The sequence below is a fragment of the Schistocerca serialis genome, unplaced genomic scaffold (genome assembly GCF_023864345.2).
Source record: "Schistocerca serialis cubense isolate TAMUIC-IGC-003099 unplaced genomic scaffold, iqSchSeri2.2 HiC_scaffold_1257, whole genome shotgun sequence".
NCBI classification, from domain to species: domain Eukaryota; kingdom Metazoa; phylum Arthropoda; class Insecta; order Orthoptera; family Acrididae; genus Schistocerca; species Schistocerca serialis.
This window is the reverse complement of record NW_026047466.1, coordinates 193,019-210,494: the sequence shown is the minus strand read 5'-3', so window position 1 is coordinate 210,494 and position 17,476 is coordinate 193,019. Positions and strand designations below refer to the sequence as shown.

The 17,476-nt window shown below is 50.1% G+C and overlaps 30 non-coding genes across 30 annotated transcripts; all 30 read right to left on the bottom strand.

Moving 5' to 3' along the window:
- Positions 1 to 232: 232 nt before the first annotated feature.
- Trnan-guu (transfer RNA asparagine (anticodon GUU)) lies at positions 233 to 307 on the bottom strand. The gene has a single exon. It is a non-coding gene; the product is annotated as a tRNA-Asn (tRNA).
- A 333-nt stretch (positions 308 to 640) lies between these two features.
- Trnat-cgu (transfer RNA threonine (anticodon CGU)) lies at positions 641 to 712 on the bottom strand. The gene has a single exon. It is a non-coding gene; the product is annotated as a tRNA-Thr (tRNA).
- A 689-nt stretch (positions 713 to 1,401) lies between these two features.
- Positions 1,402 to 1,476, bottom strand: Trnan-guu (transfer RNA asparagine (anticodon GUU)). Its single transcript has one exon. It is a non-coding gene; the product is annotated as a tRNA-Asn (tRNA).
- A 333-nt stretch (positions 1,477 to 1,809) lies between these two features.
- Positions 1,810 to 1,881, bottom strand: Trnat-cgu (transfer RNA threonine (anticodon CGU)). Its single transcript has one exon. It is a non-coding gene; the product is annotated as a tRNA-Thr (tRNA).
- A 689-nt stretch (positions 1,882 to 2,570) lies between these two features.
- On the bottom strand, positions 2,571 to 2,644 carry Trnan-guu (transfer RNA asparagine (anticodon GUU)). The gene has a single exon. It is a non-coding gene; the product is annotated as a tRNA-Asn (tRNA).
- A 333-nt stretch (positions 2,645 to 2,977) lies between these two features.
- Positions 2,978 to 3,049, bottom strand: Trnat-cgu (transfer RNA threonine (anticodon CGU)). Its single transcript has one exon. It is a non-coding gene; the product is annotated as a tRNA-Thr (tRNA).
- Positions 3,050 to 3,738: 689 nt separating this feature from the next.
- Trnan-guu (transfer RNA asparagine (anticodon GUU)) lies at positions 3,739 to 3,813 on the bottom strand. Its single transcript has one exon. It is a non-coding gene; the product is annotated as a tRNA-Asn (tRNA).
- Positions 3,814 to 4,146: 333 nt separating this feature from the next.
- Positions 4,147 to 4,218, bottom strand: Trnat-cgu (transfer RNA threonine (anticodon CGU)). Its single transcript has one exon. It is a non-coding gene; the product is annotated as a tRNA-Thr (tRNA).
- Positions 4,219 to 4,907: 689 nt separating this feature from the next.
- Positions 4,908 to 4,982, bottom strand: Trnan-guu (transfer RNA asparagine (anticodon GUU)). Its single transcript has one exon. It is a non-coding gene; the product is annotated as a tRNA-Asn (tRNA).
- A 333-nt stretch (positions 4,983 to 5,315) lies between these two features.
- Trnat-cgu (transfer RNA threonine (anticodon CGU)) lies at positions 5,316 to 5,387 on the bottom strand. Its single transcript has one exon. It is a non-coding gene; the product is annotated as a tRNA-Thr (tRNA).
- A 689-nt stretch (positions 5,388 to 6,076) lies between these two features.
- Positions 6,077 to 6,150, bottom strand: Trnan-guu (transfer RNA asparagine (anticodon GUU)). The gene has a single exon. It is a non-coding gene; the product is annotated as a tRNA-Asn (tRNA).
- A 333-nt stretch (positions 6,151 to 6,483) lies between these two features.
- On the bottom strand, positions 6,484 to 6,555 carry Trnat-cgu (transfer RNA threonine (anticodon CGU)). The gene has a single exon. It is a non-coding gene; the product is annotated as a tRNA-Thr (tRNA).
- Positions 6,556 to 7,244: 689 nt separating this feature from the next.
- Trnan-guu (transfer RNA asparagine (anticodon GUU)) lies at positions 7,245 to 7,319 on the bottom strand. Its single transcript has one exon. It is a non-coding gene; the product is annotated as a tRNA-Asn (tRNA).
- Positions 7,320 to 7,652: 333 nt separating this feature from the next.
- On the bottom strand, positions 7,653 to 7,724 carry Trnat-cgu (transfer RNA threonine (anticodon CGU)). The gene has a single exon. It is a non-coding gene; the product is annotated as a tRNA-Thr (tRNA).
- A 689-nt stretch (positions 7,725 to 8,413) lies between these two features.
- On the bottom strand, positions 8,414 to 8,488 carry Trnan-guu (transfer RNA asparagine (anticodon GUU)). The gene has a single exon. It is a non-coding gene; the product is annotated as a tRNA-Asn (tRNA).
- Positions 8,489 to 8,821: 333 nt separating this feature from the next.
- Positions 8,822 to 8,893, bottom strand: Trnat-cgu (transfer RNA threonine (anticodon CGU)). The gene has a single exon. It is a non-coding gene; the product is annotated as a tRNA-Thr (tRNA).
- Positions 8,894 to 9,582: 689 nt separating this feature from the next.
- On the bottom strand, positions 9,583 to 9,656 carry Trnan-guu (transfer RNA asparagine (anticodon GUU)). The gene has a single exon. It is a non-coding gene; the product is annotated as a tRNA-Asn (tRNA).
- A 333-nt stretch (positions 9,657 to 9,989) lies between these two features.
- Positions 9,990 to 10,061, bottom strand: Trnat-cgu (transfer RNA threonine (anticodon CGU)). The gene has a single exon. It is a non-coding gene; the product is annotated as a tRNA-Thr (tRNA).
- Positions 10,062 to 10,750: 689 nt separating this feature from the next.
- On the bottom strand, positions 10,751 to 10,824 carry Trnan-guu (transfer RNA asparagine (anticodon GUU)). The gene has a single exon. It is a non-coding gene; the product is annotated as a tRNA-Asn (tRNA).
- Positions 10,825 to 11,157: 333 nt separating this feature from the next.
- On the bottom strand, positions 11,158 to 11,229 carry Trnat-cgu (transfer RNA threonine (anticodon CGU)). Its single transcript has one exon. It is a non-coding gene; the product is annotated as a tRNA-Thr (tRNA).
- Positions 11,230 to 11,918: 689 nt separating this feature from the next.
- On the bottom strand, positions 11,919 to 11,992 carry Trnan-guu (transfer RNA asparagine (anticodon GUU)). Its single transcript has one exon. It is a non-coding gene; the product is annotated as a tRNA-Asn (tRNA).
- Positions 11,993 to 12,326: 334 nt separating this feature from the next.
- On the bottom strand, positions 12,327 to 12,398 carry Trnat-cgu (transfer RNA threonine (anticodon CGU)). The gene has a single exon. It is a non-coding gene; the product is annotated as a tRNA-Thr (tRNA).
- Positions 12,399 to 13,087: 689 nt separating this feature from the next.
- Trnan-guu (transfer RNA asparagine (anticodon GUU)) lies at positions 13,088 to 13,161 on the bottom strand. The gene has a single exon. It is a non-coding gene; the product is annotated as a tRNA-Asn (tRNA).
- A 333-nt stretch (positions 13,162 to 13,494) lies between these two features.
- Positions 13,495 to 13,566, bottom strand: Trnat-cgu (transfer RNA threonine (anticodon CGU)). Its single transcript has one exon. It is a non-coding gene; the product is annotated as a tRNA-Thr (tRNA).
- A 689-nt stretch (positions 13,567 to 14,255) lies between these two features.
- Positions 14,256 to 14,329, bottom strand: Trnan-guu (transfer RNA asparagine (anticodon GUU)). Its single transcript has one exon. It is a non-coding gene; the product is annotated as a tRNA-Asn (tRNA).
- A 333-nt stretch (positions 14,330 to 14,662) lies between these two features.
- On the bottom strand, positions 14,663 to 14,734 carry Trnat-cgu (transfer RNA threonine (anticodon CGU)). The gene has a single exon. It is a non-coding gene; the product is annotated as a tRNA-Thr (tRNA).
- A 689-nt stretch (positions 14,735 to 15,423) lies between these two features.
- On the bottom strand, positions 15,424 to 15,497 carry Trnan-guu (transfer RNA asparagine (anticodon GUU)). The gene has a single exon. It is a non-coding gene; the product is annotated as a tRNA-Asn (tRNA).
- A 334-nt stretch (positions 15,498 to 15,831) lies between these two features.
- Trnat-cgu (transfer RNA threonine (anticodon CGU)) lies at positions 15,832 to 15,903 on the bottom strand. Its single transcript has one exon. It is a non-coding gene; the product is annotated as a tRNA-Thr (tRNA).
- Positions 15,904 to 16,592: 689 nt separating this feature from the next.
- Trnan-guu (transfer RNA asparagine (anticodon GUU)) lies at positions 16,593 to 16,666 on the bottom strand. The gene has a single exon. It is a non-coding gene; the product is annotated as a tRNA-Asn (tRNA).
- Positions 16,667 to 16,999: 333 nt separating this feature from the next.
- Trnat-cgu (transfer RNA threonine (anticodon CGU)) lies at positions 17,000 to 17,071 on the bottom strand. Its single transcript has one exon. It is a non-coding gene; the product is annotated as a tRNA-Thr (tRNA).
- Positions 17,072 to 17,476: the final 405 nt, after the last annotated feature.

Sequence of the window (17,476 nt, the reverse complement as noted above, 5' to 3'; positions counted from 1 at the left end):
AAGAATACGTCTTTTGTAGCGGGCGTCCCTCTACTGCAGTGTCACACATGACGAATAAAAAGGAAAACAGCAGAACGTCTGTGTAGGGCCATGTTTTTACCTACAGTGTCACTTGGCTGAATGTGTATAAGGCTCTGTGGCATCACTCAAACGCAGCCAAATTGTCACACTAGCTGTGTATCTCTAACAAAGTTGACGTACGTCCTCACCTCGGTGCCGGTTAGAACGATTTCGCCTACCGGGTGGGCTCGAACCACCAACCTTTCGGTTAACAGCCGAACGCGCTAGCCGATTGCGCCACGGAGGCCTTGACTTTGGCTCCCTTGTGCTCTGTATATCAACGCAATTCGTATACCTTCTGCAGCAATCTCGCAGAATGGTAGCATTTGCTTACGCCTCTTCACATGGATAACGTGCATGCACACTGTAGCGAGGCTCGTAAACGAATGACATCGCCAAGCATGACATTATACTACAAAATGCATACAAACCAATGTTCTGCCTATGCATTCAGAAAACCTCTGAGGCCAGTAGAATACTTGTCATAGGTTGTAGAACATCCCTTTCATTCAGAGTACTGCCATATGTTAGATGCTGCTCGAGATAGCTCCGCTCCTTGCAGGAAGGTTTAAGAAATGAATGCCTTCTGTGAGGTTCGAACTCACGACCCCTGGTTTACGAGACCAGTGCTCTACCACTGAGCTAAGAAGGCGGCATCTTAGCGTTTGTGAGCTATCCCCAAATTGTTACTTCATCATACTGAATCTTGCAGCCCTCGACCAGATATCGGATTTGGCACACAGCTGCTGCTGGGGGTGTCCACATTGCCGTTTTCCAAATCTCTTGAATGTTTCGCCCTTACGATCGACGACGAGCGTCGGCCCACCAAAAGTTTGCGGTCTGCACAATCCTGACCTAGTGCACAGCTTGTGGGATAGCGTGGCTCGACTGCGAAATGCGCCTTTCGGTTCCTCTCTCTGGCAAAAGTGCGCTGTTGTCCACAGTGGCACTGGCGTTGCCCATGGGGCTTCATGTAAGGCGACTGCACGTCGCTCGGCCAACAGCGGCCTACTGCAGACCGACACTTAAGACACACCAAATACAAATCGACATCGAGAGACAGGCCCTGTCATATGGCACTCGCGACGTGTATGCTGAAATTGAATGTAAAGAATACGTCTTTTGTAGCGGGCGTCCCTCTACTGCAGTGTCACACATGACGAATAAAAAGGAAAACAGCAGAACGTCTGTGTAGGGCCATGTTTTTACCTACAGTGTCACTTGGCTGAATGTGTATAAGGCTCTGTGGCATCACTCAAACGCAGCCAAATTGTCACACTAGCTGTGTATCTCTAACAAAGTTGACGTACGTCCTCACCTCGGTGCCGGTTAGAACGATTTCGCCTACCGGGTGGGCTCGAACCACCAACCTTTCGGTTAACAGCCGAACGCGCTAGCCGATTGCGCCACGGAGGCCTTGACTTTGGCTCCCTTGTGCTCTGTATATCAACGCAATTCGTATACCTTCTGCAGCAATCTCGCAGAATGGTAGCATTTGCTTACGCCTCTTCACATGGATAACGTGCATGCACACTGTAGCGAGGCTCGTAAACGAATGACATCGCCAAGCATGACATTATACTACAAAATGCATACAAACCAATGTTCTGCCTATGCATTCAGAAAACCTCTGAGGCCAGTAGAATACTTGTCATAGGTTGTAGAACATCCCTTTCATTCAGAGTACTGCCATATGTTAGATGCTGCTCGAGATAGCTCCGCTCCTTGCAGGAAGGTTTAAGAAATGAATGCCTTCTGTGAGGTTCGAACTCACGACCCCTGGTTTACGAGACCAGTGCTCTACCACTGAGCTAAGAAGGCGGCATCTTAGCGTTTGTGAGCTATCCCCAAATTGTTACTTCATCATACTGAATCTTGCAGCCCTCGACCAGATATCGGATTTGGCACACAGCTGCTGCTGGGGGTGTCCACATTGCCGTTTTCCAAATCTCTTGAATGTTTCGCCCTTACGATCGACGACGAGCGTCGGCCCACCAAAAGTTTGCGGTCTGCACAATCCTGACCTAGTGCACAGCTTGTGGGATAGCGTGGCTCGACTGCGAAATGCGCCTTTCGGTTCCTCTCTCTGGCAAAAGTGCGCTGTTGTCCACAGTGGCACTGGCGTTGCCCATGGGGCTTCATGTAAGGCGACTGCACGTCGCTCGGCCAACAGCGGCCTACTGCAGACCGACACTTAAGACACACCAAATACAAATCGACATCGAGAGACAGGCCCTGTCATATGGCACTCGCGACGTATATGCTGAAATTGAATGTAAAGAATACGTCTTTTGTAGCGGGCGTCCCTCTACTGCAGTGTCACACATGACGAATAAAAAGGAAAACAGCAGAACGTCTGTGTAGGGCCATGTTTTTACCCACAGTGTCACTTGGCTGAATGTGTATAAGGCTCTGTGGCATCACTCAAACGCAGCCAAATTGTCACACTAGCTGTGTATCTCTAACAAAGTTGACGTACGTCCTCACCTCGGTGCCGGTTAGAACGATTTCGCCCCCGGGTGGGCTCGAACCACCAACCTTTCGGTTAACATCCGAACGCGCTAGCCGATTGCGCCACGGAGGCCTTGACTTTGGCTCCCTTGTGCTCTGTATATCAACGCAATTCGTATACCTTCTGCAGCAATCTCGCAGAATGGTAGCATTTGCTTACGCCTCTTCACACGGATAACGTGCATGCACACTGTAGCGAGGCTCGTAAACGAATGACATCGCCAAGCATGACATTATACTACAAAATGCATACAAACCAATGTTCTGCCTATGCATTCAGAAAACCTCTGAGGCCAGTAGAATACTTGTCATAGGTTGTAGAACATCCCTTTCATTCAGAGTACTGCCATGTGTTAGATGCTGCTCGAGATAGCTCCGCTCCTTGCAGGAAGGTTTAAGAAATGAATGCCTTCTGTGAGGTTCGAACTCACGACCCCTGGTTTACGAGACCAGTGCTCTACCACTGAGCTAAGAAGGCGGCATCTTAGCGTTTGTGAGCTATCCCCAAATTGTTACTTCATCATACTGAATCTTGCAGCCCTCGACCAGATATCGGATTTGGCACACAGCTGCTGCTGGGGGTGTCCACATTGCCGTTTTCCAAATCTCTTGAATGTTTCGCCCTTACGATCGACGACGAGCGTCGGCCCACCAAAAGTTTGCGGTCTGCACAATCCTGACCTAGTGCACAGCTTGTGGGATAGCGTGGCTCGACTGCGAAATGCGCCTTTCGGTTCCTCTCTCTGGCAAAAGTGCGCTGTTGTCCACAGTGGCACTGGCGTTGCCCATGGGGCTTCATGTAAGGCGACTGCACGTCGCTCGGCCAACAGCGGCCTACTGCAGACCGACACTTAAGACACACCAAATACAAATCGACATCGAGAGACAGGCCCTGTCATATGGCACTCGCGACGTGTATGCTGAAATTGAATGTAAAGAATACGTCTTTTGTAGCGGGCGTCCCTCTACTGCAGTGTCACACATGACGAATAAAAAGGAAAACAGCAGAACGTCTGTGTAGGGCCATGTTTTTACCTACAGTGTCACTTGGCTGAATGTGTATAAGGCTCTGTGGCATCACTCAAACGCAGCCAAATTGTCACACTAGCTGTGTATCTCTAACAAAGTTGACGTACGTCCTCACCTCGGTGCCGGTTAGAACGATTTCGCCTACCGGGTGGGCTCGAACCACCAACCTTTCGGTTAACAGCCGAACGCGCTAGCCGATTGCGCCACGGAGGCCTTGACTTTGGCTCCCTTGTGCTCTGTATATCAACGCAATTCGTATACCTTCTGCAGCAATCTCGCAGAATGGTAGCATTTGCTTACGCCTCTTCACATGGATAACGTGCATGCACACTGTAGCGAGGCTCGTAAACGAATGACATCGCCAAGCATGACATTATACTACAAAATGCATACAAACCAATGTTCTGCCTATGCATTCAGAAAACCTCTGAGGCCAGTAGAATACTTGTCATAGGTTGTAGAACATCCCTTTCATTCAGAGTACTGCCATATGTTAGATGCTGCTCGAGATAGCTCCGCTCCTTGCAGGAAGGTTTAAGAAATGAATGCCTTCTGTGAGGTTCGAACTCACGACCCCTGGTTTACGAGACCAGTGCTCTACCACTGAGCTAAGAAGGCGGCATCTTAGCGTTTGTGAGCTATCCCCAAATTGTTACTTCATCATACTGAATCTTGCAGCCCTCGACCAGATATCGGATTTGGCACACAGCTGCTGCTGGGGGTGTCCACATTGCCGTTTTCCAAATCTCTTGAATGTTTCGCCCTTACGATCGACGACGAGCGTCGGCCCACCAAAAGTTTGCGGTCTGCACAATCCTGACCTAGTGCACAGCTTGTGGGATAGCGTGGCTCGACTGCGAAATGCGCCTTTCGGTTCCTCTCTCTGGCAAAAGTGCGCTGTTGTCCACAGTGGCACTGGCGTTGCCCATGGGGCTTCATGTAAGGCGACTGCACGTCGCTCGGCCAACAGCGGCCTACTGCAGACCGACACTTAAGACACACCAAATACAAATCGACATCGAGAGACAGGCCCTGTCATATGGCACTCGCGACGTGTATGCTGAAATTGAATGTAAAGAATACGTCTTTTGTAGCGGGCGTCCCTCTACTGCAGTGTCACACATGACGAATAAAAAGGAAAACAGCAGAACGTCTGTGTAGGGCCATGTTTTTACCTACAGTGTCACTTGGCTGAATGTGTATAAGGCTCTGTGGCATCACTCAAACGCAGCCAAATTGTCACACTAGCTGTGTATCTCTAACAAAGTTGACGTACGTCCTCACCTCGGTGCCGGTTAGAACGATTTCGCCTACCGGGTGGGCTCGAACCACCAACCTTTCGGTTAACAGCCGAACGCGCTAGCCGATTGCGCCACGGAGGCCTTGACTTTGGCTCCCTTGTGCTCTGTATATCAACGCAATTCGTATACCTTCTGCAGCAATCTCGCAGAATGGTAGCATTTGCTTACGCCTCTTCACATGGATAACGTGCATGCACACTGTAGCGAGGCTCGTAAACGAATGACATCGCCAAGCATGACATTATACTACAAAATGCATACAAACCAATGTTCTGCCTATGCATTCAGAAAACCTCTGAGGCCAGTAGAATACTTGTCATAGGTTGTAGAACATCCCTTTCATTCAGAGTACTGCCATATGTTAGATGCTGCTCGAGATAGCTCCGCTCCTTGCAGGAAGGTTTAAGAAATGAATGCCTTCTGTGAGGTTCGAACTCACGACCCCTGGTTTACGAGACCAGTGCTCTACCACTGAGCTAAGAAGGCGGCATCTTAGCGTTTGTGAGCTATCCCCAAATTGTTACTTCATCATACTGAATCTTGCAGCCCTCGACCAGATATCGGATTTGGCACACAGCTGCTGCTGGGGGTGTCCACATTGCCGTTTTCCAAATCTCTTGAATGTTTCGCCCTTACGATCGACGACGAGCGTCGGCCCACCAAAAGTTTGCGGTCTGCACAATCCTGACCTAGTGCACAGCTTGTGGGATAGCGTGGCTCGACTGCGAAATGCGCCTTTCGGTTCCTCTCTCTGGCAAAAGTGCGCTGTTGTCCACAGTGGCACTGGCGTTGCCCATGGGGCTTCATGTAAGGCGACTGCACGTCGCTCGGCCAACAGCGGCCTACTGCAGACCGACACTTAAGACACACCAAATACAAATCGACATCGAGAGACAGGCCCTGTCATATGGCACTCGCGACGTATATGCTGAAATTGAATGTAAAGAATACGTCTTTTGTAGCGGGCGTCCCTCTACTGCAGTGTCACACATGACGAATAAAAAGGAAAACAGCAGAACGTCTGTGTAGGGCCATGTTTTTACCCACAGTGTCACTTGGCTGAATGTGTATAAGGCTCTGTGGCATCACTCAAACGCAGCCAAATTGTCACACTAGCTGTGTATCTCTAACAAAGTTGACGTACGTCCTCACCTCGGTGCCGGTTAGAACGATTTCGCCCCCGGGTGGGCTCGAACCACCAACCTTTCGGTTAACATCCGAACGCGCTAGCCGATTGCGCCACGGAGGCCTTGACTTTGGCTCCCTTGTGCTCTGTATATCAACGCAATTCGTATACCTTCTGCAGCAATCTCGCAGAATGGTAGCATTTGCTTACGCCTCTTCACACGGATAACGTGCATGCACACTGTAGCGAGGCTCGTAAACGAATGACATCGCCAAGCATGACATTATACTACAAAATGCATACAAACCAATGTTCTGCCTATGCATTCAGAAAACCTCTGAGGCCAGTAGAATACTTGTCATAGGTTGTAGAACATCCCTTTCATTCAGAGTACTGCCATGTGTTAGATGCTGCTCGAGATAGCTCCGCTCCTTGCAGGAAGGTTTAAGAAATGAATGCCTTCTGTGAGGTTCGAACTCACGACCCCTGGTTTACGAGACCAGTGCTCTACCACTGAGCTAAGAAGGCGGCATCTTAGCGTTTGTGAGCTATCCCCAAATTGTTACTTCATCATACTGAATCTTGCAGCCCTCGACCAGATATCGGATTTGGCACACAGCTGCTGCTGGGGGTGTCCACATTGCCGTTTTCCAAATCTCTTGAATGTTTCGCCCTTACGATCGACGACGAGCGTCGGCCCACCAAAAGTTTGCGGTCTGCACAATCCTGACCTAGTGCACAGCTTGTGGGATAGCGTGGCTCGACTGCGAAATGCGCCTTTCGGTTCCTCTCTCTGGCAAAAGTGCGCTGTTGTCCACAGTGGCACTGGCGTTGCCCATGGGGCTTCATGTAAGGCGACTGCACGTCGCTCGGCCAACAGCGGCCTACTGCAGACCGACACTTAAGACACACCAAATACAAATCGACATCGAGAGACAGGCCCTGTCATATGGCACTCGCGACGTGTATGCTGAAATTGAATGTAAAGAATACGTCTTTTGTAGCGGGCGTCCCTCTACTGCAGTGTCACACATGACGAATAAAAAGGAAAACAGCAGAACGTCTGTGTAGGGCCATGTTTTTACCTACAGTGTCACTTGGCTGAATGTGTATAAGGCTCTGTGGCATCACTCAAACGCAGCCAAATTGTCACACTAGCTGTGTATCTCTAACAAAGTTGACGTACGTCCTCACCTCGGTGCCGGTTAGAACGATTTCGCCTACCGGGTGGGCTCGAACCACCAACCTTTCGGTTAACAGCCGAACGCGCTAGCCGATTGCGCCACGGAGGCCTTGACTTTGGCTCCCTTGTGCTCTGTATATCAACGCAATTCGTATACCTTCTGCAGCAATCTCGCAGAATGGTAGCATTTGCTTACGCCTCTTCACATGGATAACGTGCATGCACACTGTAGCGAGGCTCGTAAACGAATGACATCGCCAAGCATGACATTATACTACAAAATGCATACAAACCAATGTTCTGCCTATGCATTCAGAAAACCTCTGAGGCCAGTAGAATACTTGTCATAGGTTGTAGAACATCCCTTTCATTCAGAGTACTGCCATGTGTTAGATGCTGCTCGAGATAGCTCCGCTCCTTGCAGGAAGGTTTAAGAAATGAATGCCTTCTGTGAGGTTCGAACTCACGACCCCTGGTTTACGAGACCAGTGCTCTACCACTGAGCTAAGAAGGCGGCATCTTAGCGTTTGTGAGCTATCCCCAAATTGTTACTTCATCATACTGAATCTTGCAGCCCTCGACCAGATATCGGATTTGGCACACAGCTGCTGCTGGGGGTGTCCACATTGCCGTTTTCCAAATCTCTTGAATGTTTCGCCCTTACGATCGACGACGAGCGTCGGCCCACCAAAAGTTTGCGGTCTGCACAATCCTGACCTAGTGCACAGCTTGTGGGATAGCGTGGCTCGACTGCGAAATGCGCCTTTCGGTTCCTCTCTCTGGCAAAAGTGCGCTGTTGTCCACAGTGGCACTGGCGTTGCCCATGGGGCTTCATGTAAGGCGACTGCACGTCGCTCGGCCAACAGCGGCCTACTGCAGACCGACACTTAAGACACACCAAATACAAATCGACATCGAGAGACAGGCCCTGTCATATGGCACTCGCGACGTGTATGCTGAAATTGAATGTAAAGAATACGTCTTTTGTAGCGGGCGTCCCTCTACTGCAGTGTCACACATGACGAATAAAAAGGAAAACAGCAGAACGTCTGTGTAGGGCCATGTTTTTACCTACAGTGTCACTTGGCTGAATGTGTATAAGGCTCTGTGGCATCACTCAAACGCAGCCAAATTGTCACACTAGCTGTGTATCTCTAACAAAGTTGACGTACGTCCTCACCTCGGTGCCGGTTAGAACGATTTCGCCTACCGGGTGGGCTCGAACCACCAACCTTTCGGTTAACAGCCGAACGCGCTAGCCGATTGCGCCACGGAGGCCTTGACTTTGGCTCCCTTGTGCTCTGTATATCAACGCAATTCGTATACCTTCTGCAGCAATCTCGCAGAATGGTAGCATTTGCTTACGCCTCTTCACATGGATAACGTGCATGCACACTGTAGCGAGGCTCGTAAACGAATGACATCGCCAAGCATGACATTATACTACAAAATGCATACAAACCAATGTTCTGCCTATGCATTCAGAAAACCTCTGAGGCCAGTAGAATACTTGTCATAGGTTGTAGAACATCCCTTTCATTCAGAGTACTGCCATGTGTTAGATGCTGCTCGAGATAGCTCCGCTCCTTGCAGGAAGGTTTAAGAAATGAATGCCTTCTGTGAGGTTCGAACTCACGACCCCTGGTTTACGAGACCAGTGCTCTACCACTGAGCTAAGAAGGCGGCATCTTAGCGTTTGTGAGCTATCCCCAAATTGTTACTTCATCATACTGAATCTTGCAGCCCTCGACCAGATATCGGATTTGGCACACAGCTGCTGCTGGGGGTGTCCACATTGCCGTTTTCCAAATCTCTTGAATGTTTCGCCCTTACGATCGACGACGAGCGTCGGCCCACCAAAAGTTTGCGGTCTGCACAATCCTGACCTAGTGCACAGCTTGTGGGATAGCGTGGCTCGACTGCGAAATGCGCCTTTCGGCTCCTCTCTCTGGCAAAAGTGCGCTGTTGTCCACAGTGGCACTGGCGTTGCCCATGGGGCTTCATGTAAGGCGACTGCACGTCGCTCGGCCAACAGCGGCCTACTGCAGACCGACACTTAAGACACACCAAATACAAATCGACATCGAGAGACAGGCCCTGTCATATGGCACTCGCGACGTATATGCTGAAATTGAATGTAAAGAATACGTCTTTTGTAGCGGGCGTCCCTCTACTGCAGTGTCACACATGACGAATAAAAAGGAAAACAGCAGAACGTCTGTGTAGGGCCATGTTTTTACCCACAGTGTCACTTGGCTGAATGTGTATAAGGCTCTGTGGCATCACTCAAACGCAGCCAAATTGTCACACTAGCTGTGTATCTCTAACAAAGTTGACGTACGTCCTCACCTCGGTGCCGGTTAGAACGATTTCGCCCCCGGGTGGGCTCGAACCACCAACCTTTCGGTTAACAGCCGAACGCGCTAGCCGATTGCGCCACGGAGGCCTTGACTTTGGCTCCCTTGTGCTCTGTATATCAACGCAATTCGTATACCTTCTGCAGCAATCTCGCAGAATGGTAGCATTTGCTTACGCCTCTTCACATGGATAACGTGCATGCACACTGTAGCGAGGCTCGTAAACGAATGACATCGCCAAGCATGACATTATACTACAAAATGCATACAAACCAATGTTCTGCCTATGCATTCAGAAAACCTCTGAGGCCAGTAGAATACTTGTCATAGGTTGTAGAACATCCCTTTCATTCAGTGTACTGCCATGTGTTAGATGCTGCTCGAGATAGCTCCGCTCCTTGCAGGAAGGTTTAAGAAATGAATGCCTTCTGTGAGGTTCGAACTCACGACCCCTGGTTTACGAGACCAGTGCTCTACCACTGAGCTAAGAAGGCGGCATCTTAGCGTTTGTGAGCTATCCCCAAATTGTTACTTCGTCATACTGAATCTTGCAGCCCTCGACCAGATATCGGATTTGGCACACAGCTGCTGCTGGGGGTGTCCACATTGCCGTTTTCCAAATCTCTTGAATGTTTCGCCCTTACGATCGACGACGAGCGTCGGCCCACCAAAAGTTTGCGGTCTGCACAATCCTGACCTAGTGCACAGCTTGTGGGATAGCGTGGCTCGACTGCGAAATGCGCCTTTCGGTTCCTCTCTCTGGCAAAAGTGCGCTGTTGTCCACAGTGGCACTGGCGTTGCCCATGGGGCTTCATGTAAGGCGACTGCACGTCGCTCGGCCAACAGCGGCCTACTGCAGACCGACACTTAAGACACACCAAATACAAATCGACATCGAGAGACAGGCCCTGTCATATGGCACTCGCGACGTATATGCTGAAATTGAATGTAAAGAATACGTCTTTTGTAGCGGGCGTCCCTCTACTGCAGTGTCACACATGACGAATAAAAAGGAAAACAGCAGAACGTCTGTGTAGGGCCATGTTTTTACCCACAGTGTCACTTGGCTGAATGTGTATAAGGCTCTGTGGCATCACTCAAACGCAGCCAAATTGTCACACTAGCTGTGTATCTCTAACAAAGTTGACGTACGTCCTCACCTCGGTGCCGGTTAGAACGATTTCGCCCCCGGGTGGGCTCGAACCACCAACCTTTCGGTTAACAGCCGAACGCGCTAGCCGATTGCGCCACGGAGGCCTTGACTTTGGCTCCCTTGTGCTCTGTATATCAACGCAATTCGTATACCTTCTGCAGCAATCTCGCAGAATGGTAGCATTTGCTTACGCCTCTTCACATGGATAACGTGCATGCACACTGTAGCGAGGCTCGTAAACGAATGACATCGCCAAGCATGACATTATACTACAAAATGCATACAAACCAATGTTCTGCCTATGCATTCAGAAAACCTCTGAGGCCAGTAGAATACTTGTCATAGGTTGTAGAACATCCCTTTCATTCAGCGTACTGCCATGTGTTAGATGCTGCTCGAGATAGCTCCGCTCCTTGCAGGAAGGTTTAAGAAATGAATGCCTTCTGTGAGGTTCGAACTCACGACCCCTGGTTTACGAGACCAGTGCTCTACCACTGAGCTAAGAAGGCGGCATCTTAGCGTTTGTGAGCTATCCCCAAATTGTTACTTCGTCATACTGAATCTTGCAGCCCTCGACCAGATATCGGATTTGGCACACAGCTGCTGCTGGGGGTGTCCACATTGCCGTTTTCCAAATCTCTTGAATGTTTCGCCCTTACGATCGACGACGAGCGTCGGCCCACCAAAAGGTTTGCGGTCTGCACAATCCTGACCTAGTGCACAGCTTGTGGGATAGCGTGGCTCGACTGCGAAATGCGCCTTTCGGTTCCTCTCTCTGGCAAAAGTGCGCTGTTGTCCACAGTGGCACTGGCGTTGCCCATGGGGCTTCATGTAAGGCGACTGCACGTCGCTCGGCCAACAGCGGCCTACTGCAGACCGACACTTAAGACACACCAAATACAAATCGACATCGAGAGACAGGCCCTGTCATATGGCACTCGCGACGTATATGCTGAAATTGAATGTAAAGAATACGTCTTTTGTAGCGGGCGTCCCTCTACTGCAGTGTCACACATGACGAATAAAAAGGAAAACAGCAGAACGTCTGTGTAGGGCCATTTTTTACCCACAGTGTCACTTGGCTGAATGTGTATAAGGCTCTGTGGCATCACTCAAACGCAGCCAAATTGTCACACTAGCTGTGTATCTCTAACAAAGTTGACGTACGTCCTCACCTCGGTGCCGGTTAGAACGATTTCGCCCCCGGGTGGGCTCGAACCACCAACCTTTCGGTTAACAGCCGACCGCGCTAGCCGATTGCGCCACGGAGGCCTTCACTTTGGCTCCCTTGTGCTCTGTATATCAACGCAATTCGTATACCTTCTGCAGCAATCTCGCAGAATGGTAGCATTTGCTTACGCCTCTTCACATGGATAACGTGCATGCACACTGTAGCGAGGCTCGTAAACGGAATGACATCGCCAAGCATGACATTATACTACAAAATGCATACAAACCAATGTTCTGCCTATGCATTCAGAAAACCTCTGAGGCCAGTAGAATACTTGTCATAGGTTGTAGAACATCCCTTTCATTCAGTGTACTGCCATGTGTTAGATGCTGCTCGAGATAGCTCCGCTCCTTGCAGGAAGGTTTAAGAAATGAATGCCTTCTGTGAGGTTCGAACTCACGACCCCTGGTTTACGAGACCAGTGCTCTACCACTGAGCTAAGAAGGCGGCATCTTAGCGTTTGTGAGCTATCCCCAAATTGTTACTTCATCATACTGAATCTTGCAGCCCTCGACCAGATATCGGATTTGGCACACAGCTGCTGCTGGGGGTGTCCACATTGCCGTTTTCCAAATCTCTTGAATGTTTCGCCCTTACGATCGACGACGAGCGTCGACCCACCAAAAGTTTGCGGTCTGCACAATCCTGACCTAGTGCACAGCTTGTGGGATAGCGTGGATCGACTGCGAAATGCGCCTTTCGGTTCCTCTCTCTGGCAAAAGTGCGCTGTTGTCCACAGTGGCACTGGCGTTGCCCATGGGGCTTCATGCAAGGCGACTGCACGTCGCTCGGCCAACAGCGGCCTACTGCAGACCGACACTTAAGACACACCAAATACAAATCGACATCGAGAGACAGGCCCTGTCATATGGCACTCGCGACGTATATGCTGAAATTGAATGTAAAGAATACGTCTTTTGTAGCGGGCGTCCCTCTACTGCAGTGTCACACATGACGAATAAAAAGGAAAACAGCAGAACGTCTGTGTAGGGCCATGTTTTTACCCACAGTGTCACTTGGCTGAATGTGTATAAGGCTCTGTGGCATCACTCAAACGCAGCCAAATTGTCACACTAGCTGTGTATCTCTAACAAAGTTGACGTACGTCCTCACCTCGGTGCCGGTTAGAACGATTTCGCCCCCGGGTGGGCTCGAACCACCAACCTTTCGGTTAACAGCCGAACGCGCTAGCCGATTGCGCCACGGAGGCCTTGACTTTGGCTCCCTTGTGCTCTGTATATCAACGCAATTCGTATACCTTCTGCAGCAATCTCGCAGAATGGTAGCATTTGCTTACGCCTCTTCACATGGATAACGTGCATGCACACTGTAGCGAGGCTCGTAAACGAATGACATCGCCAAGCATGACATTATACTACAAAATGCATACAAACCAATGTTCTGCCTATGCATTCAGAAAACCTCTGAGGCCAGTAGAATACTTGTCATAGGTTGTAGAACATCCCTTTCATTCAGTGTACTGCCATGTGTTAGATGCTGCTCGAGATAGCTCCGCTCCTTGCAGGAAGGTTTAAGAAATGAATGCCTTCTGTGAGGTTCGAACTCACGACCCCTGGTTTACGAGACCAGTGCTCTACCACTGAGCTAAGAAGGCGGCATCTTAGCGTTTGTGAGCTATCCCCAAATTGTTACTTCGTCATACTGAATCTTGCAGCCCTCGACCAGATATCGGATTTGGCACACAGCTGCTGCTGGGGGTGTCCACATTGCCGTTTTCCAAATCTCTTGAATGTTTCGCCCTTACGATCGACGACGAGCGTCGGCCCACCAAAAGTTTGCGGTCTGCACAATCCTGACCTAGTGCACAGCTTGTGGGATAGCGTGGCTCGACTGCGAAATGCGCCTTTCGGTTCCTCTCTCTGGCAAAAGTGCGCTGTTGTCCACAGTGGCACTGGCGTTGCCCATGGGGCTTCATGTAAGGCGACTGCACGTCGCTCGGCCAACAGCGGCCTACTGCAGACCGACACTTAAGACACACCAAATACAAATCGACATCGAGAGACAGGCCCTGTCATATGGCACTCGCGACGTATATGCTGAAATTGAATGTAAAGAATACGTCTTTTGTAGCGGGCGTCCCTCTACTGCAGTGTCACACATGACGAATAAAAAGGAAAACAGCAGAACGTCTGTGTAGGGCCATGTTTTTACCCACAGTGTCACTTGGCTGAATGTGTATAAGGCTCTGTGGCATCACTCAAACGCAGCCAAATTGTCACACTAGCTGTGTATCTCTAACAAAGTTGACGTACGTCCTCACCTCGGTGCCGGTTAGAACGATTTCGCCCCCGGGTGGGCTCGAACCACCAACCTTTCGGTTAACAGCCGAACGCGCTAGCCGATTGCGCCACGGAGGCCTTGACTTTGGCTCCCTTGTGCTCTGTATATCAACGCAATTCGTATACCTTCTGCAGCAATCTCGCAGAATGGTAGCATTTGCTTACGCCTCTTCACATGGATAACGTGCATGCACACTGTAGCGAGGCTCGTAAACGAATGACATCGCCAAGCATGACATTATACTACAAAATGCATACAAACCAATGTTCTGCCTATGCATTCAGAAAACCTCTGAGGCCAGTAGAATACTTGTCATAGGTTGTAGAACATCCCTTTCATTCAGTGTACTGCCATGTGTTAGATGCTGCTCGAGATAGCTCCGCTCCTTGCAGGAAGGTTTAAGAAATGAATGCCTTCTGTGAGGTTCGAACTCACGACCCCTGGTTTACGAGACCAGTGCTCTACCACTGAGCTAAGAAGGCGGCATCTTAGCGTTTGTGAGCTATCCCCAAATTGTTACTTCGTCATACTGAATCTTGCAGCCCTCGACCAGATATCGGATTTGGCACACAGCTGCTGCTGGGGGTGTCCACATTGCCGTTTTCCAAATCTCTTGAATGTTTCGCCCTTACGATCGACGACGAGCGTCGGCCCACCAAAAGGTTTGCGGTCTGCACAATCCTGACCTAGTGCACAGCTTGTGGGATAGCGTGGCTCGACTGCGAAATGCGCCTTTCGGTTCCTCTCTCTGGCAAAAGTGCGCTGTTGTCCACAGTGGCACTGGCGTTGCCCATGGGGCTTCATGTAAGGCGACTGCACGTCGCTCGGCCAACAGCGGCCTACTGCAGACCGACACTTAAGACACACCAAATACAAATCGACATCGAGAGACAGGCCCTGTCATATGGCACTCGCGACGTATATGCTGAAATTGAATGTAAAGAATACGTCTTTTGTAGCGGGCGTCCCTCTACTGCAGTGTCACACATGACGAATAAAAAGGAAAACAGCAGAACGTCTGTGTAGGGCCATTTTTTACCCACAGTGTCACTTGGCTGAATGTGTATAAGGCTCTGTGGCATCACTCAAACGCAGCCAAATTGTCACACTAGCTGTGTATCTCTAACAAAGTTGACGTACGTCCTCACCTCGGTGCCGGTTAGAACGATTTCGCCCCCGGGTGGGCTCGAACCACCAACCTTTCGGTTAACAGCCGAACGCGCTAGCCGATTGCGCCACGGAGGCCTTCACTTTGGCTCCCTTGTGCTCTGTATATCAACGCAATTCGTATACCTTCTGCAGCAATCTCGCAGAATGGTAGCATTTGCTTACGCCTCTTCACATGGATAACGTGCATGCACACTGTAGCGAGGCTCGTAAACGGAATGACATCGCCAAGCATGACATTATACTACAAAATGCATACAAACCAATGTTCTGCCTATGCATTCAGAAAACCTCTGAGGCCAGTAGAATACTTGTCATAGGTTGTAGAACATCCCTTTCATTCAGTGTACTGCCATGTGTTAGATGCTGCTCGAGATAGCTCCGCTCCTTGCAGGAAGGTTTAAGAAATGAATGCCTTCTGTGAGGTTCGAACTCACGACCCCTGGTTTACGAGACCAGTGCTCTACCACTGAGCTAAGAAGGCGGCATCTTAGCGTTTGTGAGCTATCCCCAAATTGTTACTTCATCATACTGAATCTTGCAGCCCTCGACCAGATATCGGATTTGGCACACAGCTGCTGCTGGGGGTGTCCACATTGCCGTTTTCCAAATCTCTTGAATGTTTCGCCCTTACGATCGACGACGAGCGTCGACCCACCAAAAGTTTGCGGTCTGCACAATCCTGACCTAGTGCACAGCTTGTGGGATAGCGTGGCTCGACTGCGAAATGCGCCTTTCGGTTCCTCTCTCTGGCAAAAGTGCGCTGTTGTCCACAGTGGCACTGGCGTTGCCCATGGGGCTTCATGCAAGGCGACTGCACGTCGCTCGGCCAACAGCGGCCTACTGCAGACCGACACTTAAGACACACCAAATACAAATCGACATCGAGAGACAGGCCCTGTCATATGGCACTCGCGACGTGTATGCTGAAATTGAATGTAAAGAATACGTCTTTTGTAGCGGGCGTCCCTCTACTGCAGTGTCACACATGACGAATAAAAAGGAAAACAGCAGAACGTCTGTGTAGGGCCATGTTTTTACCCACAGTGTCACTTGGCTGAATGTGTATAAGGCTCTGTGTCATCACTCAAACGCAGCCAAATTGTCACACTAGCTGTGTATCTCTAACAAAGTTGACGTACGTCCTCACCTCGGTGCCGGTTAGAACGATTTCGCCCCCGGGTGGGCTCGAACCACCAACCTTTCGGTTAACAGCCGAACGCGCTAGCCGATTGCGCCACGGAGGCCTTCACTTTGGCTCCCTTGTGCTCTGTATATCAACGCAATTCGTATACCTTCTGCAGCAATCTTGCAGAATGGTAGCATTTGCTTACGCCTCTTCACATGGATAACGTGCATGCACACTGTAGCGAGGCTCGTAAACGAATGACATCGCCAAGCATGACATTATACTACAAAATGCATACAAACCAATGTTCTGCCTATGCATTCAGAAAACCTCTGAGGCCAGTAGAATACTTGTCATAGGTTGTAGAACATCCCTTTCATTCAGTGTACTGCCATGTGTTAGATGCTGCTCGAGATAGCTCCGCTCCTTGCAGGAAGGTTTAAGAAATGAATGCCTTCTGTGAGGTTCGAACTCACGACCCCTGGTTTACGAGACCAGTGCTCTACCACTGAGCTAAGAAGGCGGCATCTTAGCGTTTGTGAGCTATCCCCAAATTGTTACTTCGTCATACTGAATCTTGCAGCCCTCGACCAGATATCGGATTTGGCACACAGCTGCTGCTGGGGGTGTCCACATTGCCGTTTTCCAAATCTCTTGAATGTTTCGCCCTTACGATCGACGACGAGCGTCGGCCCACCAAAAATTTGCGGTCTGCACAATCCTGACCTAGTGCACAGCTTGTGGGATAGCGTGGCTCGACTGCGAAATGCGCCTTTCGGCTCCTCTCTCTGGCTACAGTGCGCTGTTGTCCACAGTGGCACTGGCGTTGCCCATGGGGCTTCATGTAAGGCGACTGCACGTCGCTCGGCCAACAGCGGCCTACTGCAGACCGACACTTAAGACACACCAAATACAAATCGACATCGAG